This window comes from Dasypus novemcinctus, chromosome 19 (assembly GCF_030445035.2).
Source record: "Dasypus novemcinctus isolate mDasNov1 chromosome 19, mDasNov1.1.hap2, whole genome shotgun sequence".
NCBI classification, from domain to species: Eukaryota; Metazoa; Chordata; class Mammalia; order Cingulata; family Dasypodidae; genus Dasypus; species Dasypus novemcinctus.
The window spans coordinates 78,726,366-78,743,515 of NC_080691.1; the positions used below are offsets into that span (position 1 = coordinate 78,726,366).

Here is a 17,150-nt window from a genome sequence, read left to right on the forward strand (position 1 = left end):
CGTTGTATTGTAGTTACATAAATTTATCTATAGAGACTTATAGACAGGTAGATGGCTATGTCCCCCTCCCTACCTATTCCTCACCCACCAAAATACACCGCAATGTTATTTGGAGATTGGAAGGATAGAAGTAAGAATGGCAGTCCTGGTGGGTTTTTTTTTTTAAGATTTATTTATTTATTTCTCTCCCCTTCTCCCCACCCCCATTGTCTGCTCTCTGTGTCCATTTGCTGTGTGTTCTTCTGTGTCTTCTGTATTCTCATCAGGCGGCACTGGGGATCTGTGTCTCTTTTTGTTGCATCATCTTGCTGCATCAGCTCTCCGTGTATGTGGCACCACTCCTGGGCGGGCTGCAGTTTCACACGGGATGGCTTTCCTTATGCAGGGACCATTCCTTGCGAGGGGGAGGCACCCTTATGTGGGAGCATCCCTGTGTGGGCCGGCACTCCTTGCACGCAGCAGCGCTGCGCTTGGGCCAGCTCACCACATGAGCCAGGAGGCCCTGGATATTGAACCCTTGGACCTCCTGTATGGTAGGCGGAAGCTCCATCTGTTGATCCATGTCCACTTCCCAGTCCTGGCTGTCTTAAGGCTTAACTGAGTGGCGGACTTGGCACTAACCATAGGTCAAGGAGGCCGGGGTTTGAACCGCAGACTTCCCATGTGGTAAACGGATGCCCTAACCACTGGGCCAAGTCCGCTTCCCCACATTCACAGTTTTGTATAACCTTCACCACTGTCTAGTTCCAGAACATTTTCAGCACTCCCAAAGGAACCTCTGCACCCATTAAGCATCACTCCCCATCCCCCTCCCTCAACCTATGACGATTCCATGAATCTCCTTCTTGTCTCCATGAATTTTCCTCTTCTGAGCATTTCTCATATAAATAGAATCATACAACCAACCGGTGTCCTTTTGTGACTGGATTCTTCCCCTGAACATCGTGTTTTCAAGGTCCATCAAATGTTGCAGGGTGGATCAGAACTCATTCCTTTTCATTGCCGAACAGTGTCCCCTTGTACGAAAGGACCATGGTTTGCTCATCTGTTCACCTGTTGAAGGGCATTTGGATTGTTTCCAGCTTTTGGTGGTAGTGATAGAGCTGCTATAGAGCTTCATGTACAGGTGTTTGTGTGAACTTAAGATTTCATTTCTCCGTGAAGAAAACCTGAAGTGAAATTCCTAGGTCATTACAATTGTAAATATCAAAACAGGTTTTCTTCAGCCTTTAAGTTGAACTTACGGATTTTGCTATTTGATTTATAAATCTGATTATTTATGTAGGACTTTATCCATTTCATCTAAGTTGTCTAATTTATTGGCATGTGGTTTCTCATAATATCCTCTTATGATCCTTTTTATTTCTGTGGAGTCAGTTGTAATGGATCCCTTTCATTCCTGATTTTATTTATTTGCATCTTCTTTCTTTTCTTTGTTAGTCTAGCTAAGGGTTTGCCAATTTTATTTATCTTCTCAAAGAACGAGCTTTTGGTTTTGATGATTTTCCCTATTTTTTTTTTGTTCTCCATTTCTTTCAGTTCTGCTCTAATCTTTGTTATTTCTTTCTTTTTGCTTGCTTTGGAATTGGTTTGCTGTTCTTCTAGTTTCTCCAGTTGTTCAGTTAGAACTTTGGTGTTAGCTCTTTCTTCTTTTTAAATATAGACAAATAGGGCTAAATTTCAATCTCAGCACTGACGTCATTGTATCCTACACTTTGATAAGTTGTGTTCTTGTTTTCATTCATCTCCAGATATCTACTAATTTCTCTTGCAATTTGTTCTTTGATCCAATGATAGTCTAAGAGTTGTTATTTAGCCTTCATACATTTGCAAAATTTTCCCTTTCCAGCTTATTACTGATTTCCAGTTTCATTCCATCATGATGAGAGAAGGTCCTTCATATAATTTTAATCTATGGTGGAGAAAGTTTATGGGCACTTAAGAAGAATGTTTAACCTGCTGATTTGGGATGCAGTGTTCTGTATGTGTCTGTCAGTTCTAGCTTGTCTATAATATTGTTCAAGTTCTCTGTTTCCTTGTTGACCTACTGTCTAGTTGTTACATCTACATGAGTGGTGTGTTGAAGTTTCCTAGGTTAAATTTTTTTTTATATTTAAAGAAGCTTTGGATTACATAAATGTTACATAAAACATATAGAGGATTCCCATATACCCCAACCACACCACCCCCACTTTCCCACATTAACAACATCTTTCGTTAGTGTGGTATGTGTGTTACAATTGGTAGGCACATATTGAAGCATTGCTACTAACCATGAACTATAGTTTGCATTATAGTTTACCTTTGCCCCACACAATTTTATAGACTTTGATGGAATGTGTATGGCCTGCATCTGTCATTGGAATGTCATGCAGGACAATACCAATGTCCCCCAAATGACATCCTGTTACACCTATTCTTCCCTCTCCCTCCTCTGAGAACCTTTGGTGGCCACTGCCTTTACATCAATGTTACAAGTCCTTACATAGCTAGAATAATAAGTCTGTAATAGAATAATAATAACTCTGCTTTAGTCCATTGTTCATTCCCCAGTCTTGAGGATTTTGGGATGGCGATGCCAACTTTTTCTGACAGAGAGGGGTCTTAGATCCCATGGGACAGATTGATGGGCCGGCCTTGCTTGCCATTGTAGATACTCTTAGTTTTTTGGGATGGACATTGTCCATTATCATCCTTTCGTTAGTTGTCCTGGGTGAATCCAACGAACTGGAGAGTAAGTGTTGCAACTCTATTAAGATTCAGGGTTCAACTAGCATATGAACAGGCCAAATATTCAGGTCTCTAGGACATATAATTAACAAGTATAGTGCTAACTTGTTAATTATATATAACTTAATTATGTCTTCAAATAAAAGGGGTAGAAGAGCCATGAGTAAGGAAATTATAAATGAGTCTAACTTTGTTACATTGGGGAGCATATATTTCCACAGTAATACCCACTGACAGAGTGCCAAATTCCAGAGATTTTCTGCCCTGCTTATAATGTCTAGATGTCTCTAGATCCCTCAGGAGCCCTGCTCTTTGGGGCACTGTTTACTGTGGCAGGCAATGAGATCCTGCGGAGACATCCATAAGTGTAACCTCTGGAATGACTCACTTTGAAATCTCCTAGCCATAGAAACTGATTTGTATTTACAAGATTCCCCTTTTGGTCAAGGTCTTTTTTCCAGATGCATTGCTAGTTGGGACTTGGTGTAATCCCTCGTTGCCAGGTAGGCTCACACCAGGAGATGGGGGGAGGGGAGGTAGTGTGTACATATATGCTGAGTTTGACTTAGAGAGACGCCATATTTGAGCAACAAGGAGGCTTTCAGGTGGTAACTCTTAGGCAATATGTAAAACTAGGCTAAGTTTCAATTTCACAAGAAAAGTTTACGAGAACGATCATCAATATCAAGATGGCGTAAGTTTGTCCTCCTTCTCTAGGTGCTGCCCATATGCTCAGGAGAGTCTTGCCACTCTATTAGAGAATGTAGCAGAACTCCCCAGGATGGGAATTATGAGATTTTTCTTATAGTTGAGTTTGTCTGTAAGGTTGGTGGGAGTAATGTAAACCCATATCTTTTAGCTGGGATATAGTTACAGATATAGTTACAGGTCCCTGGGAAAGCATCTTTTGCATTTCATCCTTACCCAATTTTTATTATAATCCTTTTCATATTTTCATCAACTGATTTGGATACACATAAACTTTGTATCCCCAATCATATTTCCATCAGTTTCCTTCACCATCGGACTGGATTCAATTCATACCTTGCTTGCATTGCTAAGGTTCTGATTTCTTTTCCACATTATTTATTGCCTGGTACAGAGTCAAATTTTTTAACTTTTTAAAAAGGTTTATTTCTTATTACAGAAGTTGTGAACTTACAAAACAATCATACACATGTGTGGAGTTCCATACAACACCCCTTGACCAACACACCACATCATTGTGGAACATTTGTTACAGATTGTGTGGTCATCAGACTATTACCACTATGGTCCATAGCTTACATTTGGCATATTTTTCCCATACCCCCTATTATTAACACAGTATATCTTTGGCGTTGATGCAAGAATATTACCGTGTTAGAATATTACCGTGTTGCTGTTAACTATAATCCATAGGTTATTTTAATTGTATTTTTCCTATGCTTCTCCACATTCCCACCACCCTGCAATATTAACATACATCTGTTCTGGTTCACAGAAGGACATTCTTGCATTTGTACTATTAACCACAATTCTCATCCATCTCTAGGTTCACTGTGTTATTCAGTCTCTAGATTATTCTCTAGCTTTCTTTCAATTGACATTTGCCTTCCTAGACTACCCTTTTCAGCCGCACTCCCATTTATAAACCAGTTAGTCAGACTCACATTTTATAGTCAATTTATGGACAATGATCAATAATAAAAAGAACAGACACTGTATTAGTATTATAATCCTTGCCTCAATCTTACTCCTCACCAGTAACCAATATAAACAGTTCCTGGACATGGGTATTTTTCTTTTTTTTTTTTTTTATTCTTTATTTTATTTACTTCTTTCAATTACTCTGTGAAACTGGTTTCACTATTGTGGTTTAGTGGATAAAGAAAGTGAAAGTCACAGCAGTGGGATATTCTTTTGTAAGGCATGTAGTTGCATCTGGAATGGAGTTAAGAGTTTGTTTCCTAAGTTTTTGCATTTCACGAGTATTTTCCTTCTTCACAAACTTAAACTTTTAGGTAAGTGTTATATTTACATAAAAAAATACAAGTTTACTAGAGAGAGTTTCCATATACACTGCTGCTCCTTTCCCTCTTAATTTCTGTCATCCAGAATACTACATTTATTTGTCATAAATTCTTAAGTCCTTCTTGGTGGCCACAGATTTTCACCTTCTTCACTTTTTTCTGTTTTTTTAATTTTTTCTTTATATTTTTTAATGTTACATGCAAAAAATATGAGGTTCCCATATACTCCCCACCTCCCCTCACCCCACTCCTCCCACATCAACAACCTCTTTCATCATTGTGGCACATTCATTGCATTTGGTAAATACATTTTGGAGCACTGCTCTACCACATGGATTATAGTCCACATTGTAGTTTACACTCTTCCCCCACTACATTCAGTGGGTTATGGCAGGATATATAATGTCCAGCATCTGTCCCTGCAATATCATTTAGGACAACTCCAAGTCCCCAAAATGCCCCTACATCACATCTCTTCTTCCCTCTCCCTGCCCTCAGCAACTTCCATGGCCACTTTCTCCATATCAATGCTACAATTTCTTCCATTACCAGTCACAATAGTTGCATAGTGGAATATCAGTATGTCCACTCTAACCCATATTTTATTCCTCCATCCTGTGGAACTGGAATGGTGATGTCCACTCCACCTCTATATCGAGAGGGGCCTTAGATTCCACATGGATGATGGATGCGATTCTCCTGCTTGCTATTGTAGGCACTCTTGGCTCCCTGGTGTGGTGGTTGACCATCTTCATCTCCCTGTTAGTTGACCTGGTCAAGTTCAACGACCCAGAGGGTAGCTGCTGCAACTCTGCTGAGGCTCAGGTTCATATCTTTTTACTTTTTGAATGTAAGAACACACATATACATGCCCACACTCATACACAAGTAATTTTGGGAGCAACTTCTATGAGAGGAGGTTGAGAGTGATTAAGAATTTGTCCTCTGCTGAATGACAATGCAAAAAACAGAAACATAAATGTTATAGGCATCCCAGAAGGAGAAGAGAAGGGAGAGGGGTCAGAAGGGGTGTTGCAGGAAATAATGGCTGAAAACTTCCCAAATCTACTGAGAAAGACAGATGTACATATCCAGGAAGCACAACACACACCAAACATCATAAACCCCAACAAGCACACTCCAAGACATACACTTGTCAAATTACCCAATGCTAAAGACAAAGAGAAAATCTAAAAGCAGCAAGAGAAAAGAAAACCATCACATACAAGGAAAGTTCCATAAGATTAAGTGCTGATTTCTCATCTGAAACCATGGAGGCAAGAAGGCAGTGGTATGATATAGTCAAGATACTAAAAGAAAAAAATTTCCAACCAAGAACACTCTACTCACCTAAACTAGCATTAAAAAAAGATGGAGAGTTCAAAATATTCACAGATAAACAGAAATTTAAAGAGTATGCCAACAAGAAACCTCCCCTTCAAGAAATACTAAAGGGAGTTCTGCAGGAAGAAAAGAAAAAACAGGACAGACAGAGTTGGAGGAGAGTGTAAGAGCAACAAAAAAGACAAAAAGAGAAGGAAAAAAACAAACAAAATATGACAAACACAAGTCCAATCAAAATATGGCTAACATAAACAATTCCATGAAAGTAATAACACTGAATGTCAATGGATTAACTTACCTATCAAAAGATTCAGACTGGGACATTGGATAAGGAACTATAACCCATCTATGTGCTGTCTACAAGAATCACATCTTAGACACAGAGATTCATGGAGGCTGAAAGTGAATGGTTGGAAAACAATCTTACAAGCAAACAATAACCAAAAAAAGGCAGCAGTCACTATATTAATATCAGACAAAATAAACTTTAAATGTGAAACAATTGTGAGAGATAAAGAAGGATGCTATATATTAGTGAAAGGGACAATCTTTCAAGAAGAACAAACAATCATAAATATTTATGCTCCTAACAAGGGTGCCTCCAAATATATGAGGCAAACCCTGGAAAAACTAAGTGAAAGAACAGATGCCTCTACAATTATAGTGGGAGATTTTAATACACCACTATCAACTTTGGACAGAACATCTCAAAAGAGGATCACTAAAGAAACAAAATATTTGAACAGTATATTAGAGGAGCTGGATCTAATAGACATATACAGATCATTACACCATAATACAGCAGGATATACATTTTTCTCAAGGGCACATGGATCATTCTCCAAGATAGACCATATGCTAGGCCACAAAGAAAGGCTTAATGAATTCAGAAAGATCGAAATCATACAAAATAATATGTCTGACCACAGTGGAGTAAAGCTGGAAATCTGCAAGGGCCAGAGGTCCAGATCTCACACCAAAATATGGAAATTAAACAGCACACTCTTAGAAAAACAGTGGGTCAAAGAGGAAATCTCAAAAGAAATCAATAACTACCTTGAAACTAATGATAATGATAACACAACATACCAAAACTTATGGGATGCAGCAAAAGCAGTACTGACAGGGAAATTTATAGCCATAAATTCATACATCAGCAAAGAAGAGAGAGCAAAATTTGAAGAATTAACTGCATATTTGGAGGAATTAGCAAAAAACAACTACAAAGTAATCCCACAGGAAGAAGAAAAGAAATAAATAACAAAGATAAGAGCAAAACTAAATGAAATAGAAAATAAGAAAGCACTTGAAAAGATAAACAAGACCAAGAGCTGGTTTTTTGAGAAGATCAATAAATTGACAAACCTTTAGCGAGACTAACAAAGAAAAAAAGAGAGAAGATGCGTACAAAATAAGAAATGAGAAAGGAGATATCACCACTGACCCCACAGAAATAAAGGCTATCAAAAGAGGATACTTTGAAAAACTATATTCCAACAAAAATGACAATTTAGAGGAAATGGACAAATTCCTAGAAACACATAAGCAGCCTATATTGATGAAAGAAGAAATTGATGATCTCAACAAACCAATCACAAGTAAAGAGATAGAATCAGCCATTAAAAGCCTCCCAACTAAGAAGAGCCCAGGGCCAGACAGCTTCACAGGTGAATTCTACAAAACATTCCAGAAAGAACTAACATCAATCCTGCTGAAACTCTTCCAAAAAATCAAACCAGAAGGAACATTGCCGAACTCATTCTATGATGCCAACATTACCCTAGTACCAAAGCCAAACAAACACACCACAAGAAAGGAAAATTACAGACCAATTTCTCTAATGAACCTAGACACAAAAATATTTAACAAAATACTTGCTAATCGTATTCAACAACACATTAAAAGAATTATACACCACGGCCAAGTTAAATTCATTCCAGGTATGCAGGGATAGTTCAACATAAGAAAATCAATCAATGTAATACACTATAAAAACAGATTGAAAGAAAAAAATCACATGATTATATCTATAGATGCAGAAAAAGCATTTGACAAAATACAGCACACTTTCTTCATAAAAACACTCCAAAAGATTGGAATACAAGGAAATTTTTTGAACATAATAAAGAGCATATATGAAAAACCCACAGCCAACATTGTTTACAATGATGAACTCCTAAAATCCTTCCCCCTAAGAACAGGAACAAGACAAGGATGTCCACTCTCTCCCCTTCTATTTAACATTGCCTTAGAAGTACTTGCTTGAGCACTGAGGTAAGAACCAGATATAAAAGACATTCAAATTGAAAAGGAAGAAGTCAAAATCTCATTATTTGAAGATGACATGATCCTGTATATAGAAAACCCTGAGAGGTCTACAACAAAGCTTCTAGAAGTCATAAATGAGTTTAGTAAAGTCGCAGGTTATAAGATCAATGCGCAAAAATCAGTAGCATTTCTGTACACCATTAATGAGCAAGATCAGGAGGAAATCAAGAAATAAATACCATTCACAATAGCAAACTAAAAAATCAATATTTAGGAATAAATTTAACTAAAAAGGTAAAGAACTTATACACAGAGAACTACACAAGAATGTTCAAGGAAATCAAAGAAGACTTAAATAAATGAAAGAATATTCCCTGTTCATGGATAGGAAGACTAAATATTATTAAGATGTCTATCCTACCAAAACTGATCTACAATCCAATGCAATCCCAATAAAAATCAACACAGCCTTCTTTAAGGAACTAGAAAAACTAATTATAAAATTTATTTGGACAGGAAAGAGACCCCGAATAGCCAAAGACATATTGAAAAAGAAAAATGAAATTGGAAGAATCACACTACCTGACTTCAAAACATACTACAAAGCTACAGTAGTGAAAACAGCATGGTGTTCGCATAAGGAGAGACACACAGACCAATAGAATTGAACTGAAAGTTCTGATATAGAACCTCATATATATAGCCATATAATATTTGATAAAGCCACCAAACTCTCTCAACTGGGAGAGAATGGCCTATTCAACAAATGGTGCCTGGAGAACTGGATAGCCATATGTAAAAGAATGAAAGAGGATTACCATCTCACACCTTATACAAAGATCAACTCAAGATAGATCAAAGACCTAAATATAAGATTCAAAGCCATAAAGACTTTGGAAAGCAGTGCAGGGAAACGTCTACAAGACCTTGTAATAGGAAATGGCTTCATGAACTTCACACCAAAAGCACAAGCAGCAAAAGAACAAATACATAAATGGGACTTCCTCAAAATTAAAGCCTTCTGCACCTCAAAGGAGTTTGTCAAGAAAGTAAAAAGGGAGCCTACACAATGGGAGAAAATATTTGGTAACCGTATATCGGATAAGAGACATAATTTGCTTATATAAAGAACTCCTATATTTTGAAAATAAAAAGATAAACAACCATTTAAAAAATGGGAAAAAGATTTAAACGGACACTTCTCCAAAGAAGAAATACAAATGGCTAAAAAGTACATGAAAAAATGCTCCAAATCTTTAGCTATGAGGGAAATGCAAACCAAAGCTACAATGGGTTACCACCTTACTCCCATAAGATTGGCAGCTATGAAAAAAACAGAAGAATACAAATGCTGGAGAGGATGTGGAGAAATGGGAACACTCATCCACTGCTGGTGGGAATGCAGAAGGATCCAACCATTCTGGAGGACAGTATGGCGGTTTCTCAAAAAACTAAGTCTAGATTTGCCATATGACCCAGCAATTCCACTGGTGGGTATATACCCAGCAGAACTGAAAACAAGGACACAAACAAATATATGCACACCAATGTTCATAGCAGCATTGTTCACTATCGCCAAAAGTTGGAATCAACACAAATGCCCATCAACAGATGAGTGGATCAATAAAATGTGGTATATACATATAATGGAATACTACTAGGCTTTAAGAACAAATACACTACAAAAACACGTGATAACATGGATGAATCTTGAGAATCTTATGTTGAGTGAAGCAACCCAGGCATTGAAGGACAAATACTACATGACCTCAATGATATGAAATAAGTAAACCAAGCTGCCCCAGAGAGCTAGAGACTGAATGATAGGCTTATAGGAAATCGAGGGGTAGAAGAAGGACATAAGCTGACATCTACATGGGTGAAATCCAAGATAAGCTGGAGGTAAGGATGCGTACAAGGAAGGATAAAATGGGGGCATAGGGTTACCTTTGGGTGGGGCTTTGCGGGCTTAAGGGGGGCTAGGGATGGGAAGATGGGTAATACTGCCCAAGAAATTAGGGGGAGGGTTGGGCAACATATGAACATAGGAAATTGTCAGATGTTTGTTGAGAGTATAATGCTGAGAAAACCTTTTCAAAATATAATAAGGAAAGTTACCTCTTTAAGATACTTAAAGGGGATAATCCGATGTAGGACAGACTCCTAGGGAATATGTGAATGCTAATTTTGCCCGAGTGGGTTATATCATTGGGTAGAGACCCAAATAATGAGAGAGACATATACCCACATCCTGGGGAAGACTGATGCCATCAAATAGAGGGAACTGTATCTCTCAAGAGAAATGGTGGCTCCCAGGGCATTAGGGCAGTTGAGCAAGTCAAGCCCTCAGCACTGTTGCAAGTATCTCTGAACCTGGCTCTTCAAGAAATGAAGATTGACTGTCACTGTGGGCCCTAAGGGGAGCAGGAAATAGATATTGAATAGATGGAACCAACGTAACTGTGAGGGCAATAGAAGTGTTTCACAAGAGTACACAAGGATGGATATAAAACATGTAATATTACACCAAAAACATATAGGAGCTGATAGACTAATAATGTAAATCATAATGTAAAACATAGGATAACTAAAAATTTAGAAAATTGTATAGCCTAAAGTATAAGCCACAATGTAAACACAAATGTTACCTTGTTTGAAAGCTATTGTCTCAATATTTGTACATCAGTTTCAGTAAATATGGTATGAATATGTTAAAAGATTATCAGGGTGGAAAAGAAAAGGTTTTATATTGGATATGTGGGAGTACTGTATATTGTATATATGAATTACTGTGATCTAAAACTCTTGTGAAGATAAGCTTAATAATTAGAAAAAGAAAAGAAAAAGATAGGATGTAGAATTTCTCCAAATGAATATGTATTCTCTATCTAACCTTTAAACTCATTGCTATATTCCATTTTACTATTAAGGGAATCTGGCATTATATTGGGCTTCACTTTCCAGGAAGTTTTGGATCACAGAGTGTTTCAACAATGGCAGCAGAGGAATACTGGTATGGGATGTTATTGACAGGGGACATATGGTTGACAGGGAGTTATACAGGGCATGTGTACGGGGTGCATGAATTGTTTGGATATATTCATAGTGGAAACAATTAAAAACAACAGCTGGGGGGATGCTGGGTTCCTGGCCGGGTGGGCTCTGTCATGGTCGCTATGGGAGCAGCGACAGTCCTCCGGGTGCAACAGCAAAGACCAGGAAGGAAGGAGGGTCCAACAGTGAGCCCCTGATACTAATGACTATGCTTGTGAGCCTGTACACCTGAAATAAGAACAAGGCCTAGAGCAGCAGTGTGCCTAATAGTTCGCTCCTAAGAGCCTCTGTGTTACTCAAATGTGACCAGTCTCGAAGACAAACTCAGCATGTAAATGCACTGCCTTCCCCCCAGCGTGGGACATGACTCCCGGGGATGAGCCTCCCTGGTGCTGAGGGATCACTACTAAGTACCAGTTGATGACATAACTAGAAAATTACCTTGAATAAAAGGTTCAACTCAGACCAGCAGAATATCCCTGTCTGCATATAATAACAGGAGTAAAAAATGCTTTTGACCTAAATCAAGGTGGAAATGGAAAGGACAAATGAGTTTATATGGCTATGAGTCTCTAAAAAAGGGTCTGGAGGTTATCAGAGGGTTGCCCTTATGCATACCTGAGCAGAGTCTCAGAGACAGATAAAGTAGATACAACCCCAGGTATTGGTTCTTCTGAGGATTACAGAGACCCACAGGTTTTACGGTCATGGCATATGGAGTTCACTGCTATATCAGTTGGCCCTTCTTTGGAGTTGGTGTTTCTGCGTGATGGAGCTGGGCTCAGATGTGATCTCTTTTCACAAGCCTTTCCTGTTACTTTACCAGAATTGTAGTTGGTGCTGGGCTTTAAGATATATCTAGGGGATCGGAATCTCTGGTCTGACCATATGATAGCCAGGCCCTGAGCCTAAACAGACTTCAGCTCCTACACTCTGGTTTATTGGACTTACCCCACTCAGCTAACATGGAGTTGAAGAATGTCAACCACCACACCATGGAGCCAAGAGCGCTTACAACTGAAAGCAGGAGGATTGCATCCAGCATTCATGTCGAACCTAAGCCCCCTCTTGACATAGATATGGAATGGACACAACCAATCCAAGGTCCACAGGATGGAGGAATAGAGTAAGGATTAGAGTGGACTTACTGATATTCTATTCATGAACTATTGTAGTTAGTAATCGAAGAAAATGTGGCATTGGTGTGGAAAAAGTGGCCATGGTGGCTGCTGGGTGCAGGGAATGGGAGGAAGAGATGAGATGTGGAGGCATTTTCGGGACTTGGAGTTGTCCTGAGTGGTGCTGCAGGGACAATTTCTGGACATTGTAGATCCTCCCATGGCCCACTGGATAAAATGTGGGAAAGTGTGGGCTATGATGTCGACCATTGACCATGAGGTGCAGCGATGCCCAGAGATGTATTCACCGAATACAATCGATGTGTCATGATGATGGGGGAGAGTGTTGCTGTGGGGGAAGTGGTGGGGTGGGAGGGGAGGGGGGTGAAGGGGGATGGGAGGGGAGGGGGGTGAAGGGGGACCTCATAATTTTTTAATGTAATATTTTTAAAAATGAATTTAAAAAATAAAATAAAATAAAAAAAGAATTTGTCCTCTGAAGCCAGATTGCCATCCATTGAATACAGACCCTTGTTCCCCCATCTAAAAATGGAGATAATAATGGTCTTTATTTCCTGTATCCTCCAAAAATTAAACAATTTAATTTATATGTAGTACTTAAAACAACATCTAGCTCATAAGCATTAACTGTTTTTATTTCTATATACCAGGCAGGTAAATATCACAAATATATTTTATTGATTAAAATAATTGTTTTATTTATTAAATTAGTTTATTTATTGATTGAAATAATTGTTTTAAAAGCAAGTGAGATAATATTCTACATGCTATCCTATAATTTGCTTTACCTAACAATGACTCATGGACCTCTTTCCTTGTTAATAGATAAAGATTTACTACACTATGGTTTTTTTGGACTTTGAGATTTTTTTAAAAAATTATTGTTGAAGTAAAATTTGCATACAGCAAAGAGCACAGGTATTAAGTATACAGTTTGATGAGTTTTGACAAATGCCTAAAACAGTATATCCAATAACCCAAACAACATTTAGGACATTTTTTTTTCTTTTTAAATATAGTTTTGAGATATATTCACATACCATACAATCCATCCAATGTATACAATCAATGGCTTTTAGTATATTCACAAAGTTGTGCATTCATCACCCCAATCAATTTTAGAACATTTTCATTACTCCAAAAAGAAAAATCCCATACCCCTTAGCAGTCACCTCTCAATCCCTCTATTCTTTCCCAGCCTTACATAGCCACTAATCTATTTCTGCCTTTATAGATTTATTTATATTTAGATCTTATATAAAGGGAATCATACAATACGCAGTACCTTGTGTCAAGTTTAGTTAATTTAGCATAACTTTTTTAACAAATCAATTTTATTGATATGTAATAATAAAGCATAAATCCATTCAAAGTGTACAATCAATGGTATTTGGTATAATCACGTAGTTGTGCATTCATCACTTCAATCATTATTAGAACATTTTCATTATTTCAATAATAATAATAATAAACAAAGATCAAAGACTCATCACTCCTCAATCTCTCTATGCTTCCCATGCCATATATAGCTGCTATTCTGTTTTCAGTTCTCTAGTTTATTTTTATTTATATTTTGTAAAAACTGTCATATATGCAATATAACTCATATTTGTGTTTTACATGAGGTTTCACTATGTTATACAGTCCCATGTTCCATTTTTTAGCATTCCTTCTAGTAATATATGTGACCTTAGACTTTCCCTTTCAGTCACTGTCATACCCAACAATAGCTCTGCTAGTTACAGACACTATGATGTGCTTTCACAATTTCGATTCATTTCCAAAGATTTCCAAACAACCTTTTTCCTTCTTTTAAAACCAATTCTACACAGATTAACCCTCAGCATTCCATTCTCTACCTTCATTCTATTTTCTGGTGACTAATTTAATTATTAACTCCATGAGTTTACACAATATATTTAGGTCATAGTAGCACAATCGTACAGTATTTGTCCTTTTGTGTCTGGCTTGCTTCACTCAACATAATGTCCTCCAGGTTCATCCATGTTGTCATATGGTTCGTGACTTTATTTCATCTTACAGCTGCATAATATTCCATCATGTGTATATACCACAATGTGTTTATCCATTCACTGGTTGATAGATACCTGAGTTGTTTCCATTTTTTGGAAATTGAGAAAAATGTTGCTATGAACATCAGTGTGTAGATGTCTGTTCATGTCACTGCTCTCAGTTCTTCTGGGTATATACCTAGCAATGGCATTGCAGGGTCACTGTGGCAAGTCTATATTCAACTTTCTTAGGAACTGCCAAACAGCCCTTCACAGTGGCTGTTCCATTCTACATTCCCACCAGCAATGAATAGGTATTCATATTTCTTCACATTCTCTCCAACATTTGTAGTTTACTGACATTTTAATAGTGGCCATTCTAACAGGTATGAAATAACATCTCATTGTAATTTTGATTTGCTAGTGATGTTGAACATTTTTTCATGTGTTTTATTCACTGTTTGTATTTCTTCTTTGGACACTTGTCTTTTCAACTCTTTTGCCCATTTTTAATCTGGTTGTTTGTCTTTTTTATTGTTAAGTTGTTGTATTTCTTTATATATCATGGGTATTAAACCTTTATTGGATATGCAATTGCCAAATACTTTCTCCCATTAAATAGGCTGCCTTCTCACCCTTTTAACAAAATCCTTTGAAGCACAACAGTGTTTAATTTTGAGAACATACCATTTATTTAATTTTTGTTTTGCTGCTTGTGCTTTGTGTGTAAGGTTTAAGAAACTACTGCCTACTCTAAGATCTTGAAGATGTTTTCTGACATTTTCTTCTAAGAGTTTTATGGTTGGCCTTTTTCTATTTAGGTCTTTGATCCGTTTGAGTTAAATTCTTAATAAGGTTTGAGAAAGAGTCCTCTCTTTCTTTTGGATATGGATATCCAGTTCTCACAGTACCGTTTGTTGAACAGACTGTTCTGGTCCAGCTGGGAGAGCTTGAAAGTCTTGTCAAAAATCACTTGACCCCAGATGTGAGATTCTATTTCTGAGTAATAGATTTAGTTCCATTAGTCAATCTGTCTGTCTTTACCACTGTAGCTATTTAATGTCAGGAAGTGAGAGTCCTCCACTTTTTAAAAGACTTAATTGTCTATTTGGGGTCTCTTACTCATCCAAATAAATTTGATAATAGGATTTCCATTTCTGCAAGAAAGACTGTTGAGATTTTTATTGGGATTGTGTTGAATCTATAAATAAATTTGGATAGAATTGATATCTTAACAATATTTATTCTTCCAGTCCATTAACACAGAATGCCTTGCCTTCCACTTGCCTTCCATTTATTTAAGTCTTCTTTTTTTTTTTTTTTTTGGACAATGTTTTGTAGTTTTCTGAATACAGGTCCTTAATGTTCTTGGCTAAGTTTATTCCTAAATATTTGATTCTTTTAGTAGCTATTATAAATGGATTTTTTTTTCTGATTTCCTCATCAAATTGCTCATCAGTAGTGCATAGAAACCTATTTATTTGTGCATATTAATCTCATATCCTGCCACTTTGCTGAACTCATCTATTAATTCTAGTAGTTTTATTGTGAGTTTTTCAGAATTTTCTAGATATAGGATCATATCATCAATGAATAATGAAAATTTACTTCTTCCTTTCTTCTTTTAGATGCCTTTTATTGCTCTAACTAGAACATCTATCACAATATGTTCTAGAATAACAGTGGTGGAAGAGGCTTCCTCGTCTTTTTTCTGTTTTCAGAAGGAAAACTTTCAGTCTTTCATCATTGAGTACAATGCTGATTGTAGGTTTTTCATATATGCACTTTACCAAATTGAAAAATCTTCCTTCAACTTTTGGAGTGTTCCTTTTTAATCAAGAAAGGGTCATGTATTTTGTTAAACACCTTTTCTGCATCAATTGAGAGGATCATAGAATTTTTCTTCTTCAATTTATTAATGTGGCTTATCACACTAATTCATTCTCCTCTGTTGAACCACCCTTCTATACCTGGTATAAAACCCACTTGACCATGGCGTATAATACCTTTTTTTTAAAAAAAAAGATTTATTTATTTATTTATTTCTCTCCCCTTTCCCCCCCAACCCAGTCTTCTGTTCTCTGTGTCCATTCTCTGTGTGTTCTTCTGTGTCTGCTTCTATTCTTAACAGTGGCACCGGGAATCTGAGTCCTTTTTGGTTGCATCATCTTGCTGTGTCAGCTCTCTGTGTGTGCAGAGCCACTCCAGGGCAGGTCAAACTTTCTTTCGCGCTGGGCGGCTCTCCTTACAGGGCACACTCCTTGCATGTGGGGCTCCCCTACGCAGGGAACACCCCTGCATGGCATAGCACAGCACTCCTTGCACACGTAAGCACTGCACATTGGCCAGCTCCACATGGGTCAAGAGGCTCTGGGTTTGAACCGTGGACCTCCCATGTGGGTGGACGCTTTATCTGTTGAGCCAAGTCTTCTTCCCTGTAAATACTTTTAATATACTTTTGGATTCAGTTGGCAAGTATTTTGTTGAGGATTTTTGCATCTATATTCATGGGCGATATTAGTTTGTAAACTTCTTTTCTCATTGTATCTTTATTTGATTTTGGTATTAGGTGATGTTGACTTCATAGAGTG

The 17,150-nt window shown here is 37.5% G+C and overlaps 1 protein-coding gene across 1 annotated transcript in view; it reads left to right on the forward strand.

The window, feature by feature from the left end:
- LOC101418937 (adhesion G protein-coupled receptor E1-like) overlaps window positions 1–17,150 on the forward strand; it is a 150,437-nt gene that overhangs the window by 80,430 nt on the left and 52,857 nt on the right. The window lies entirely within an intron of this gene.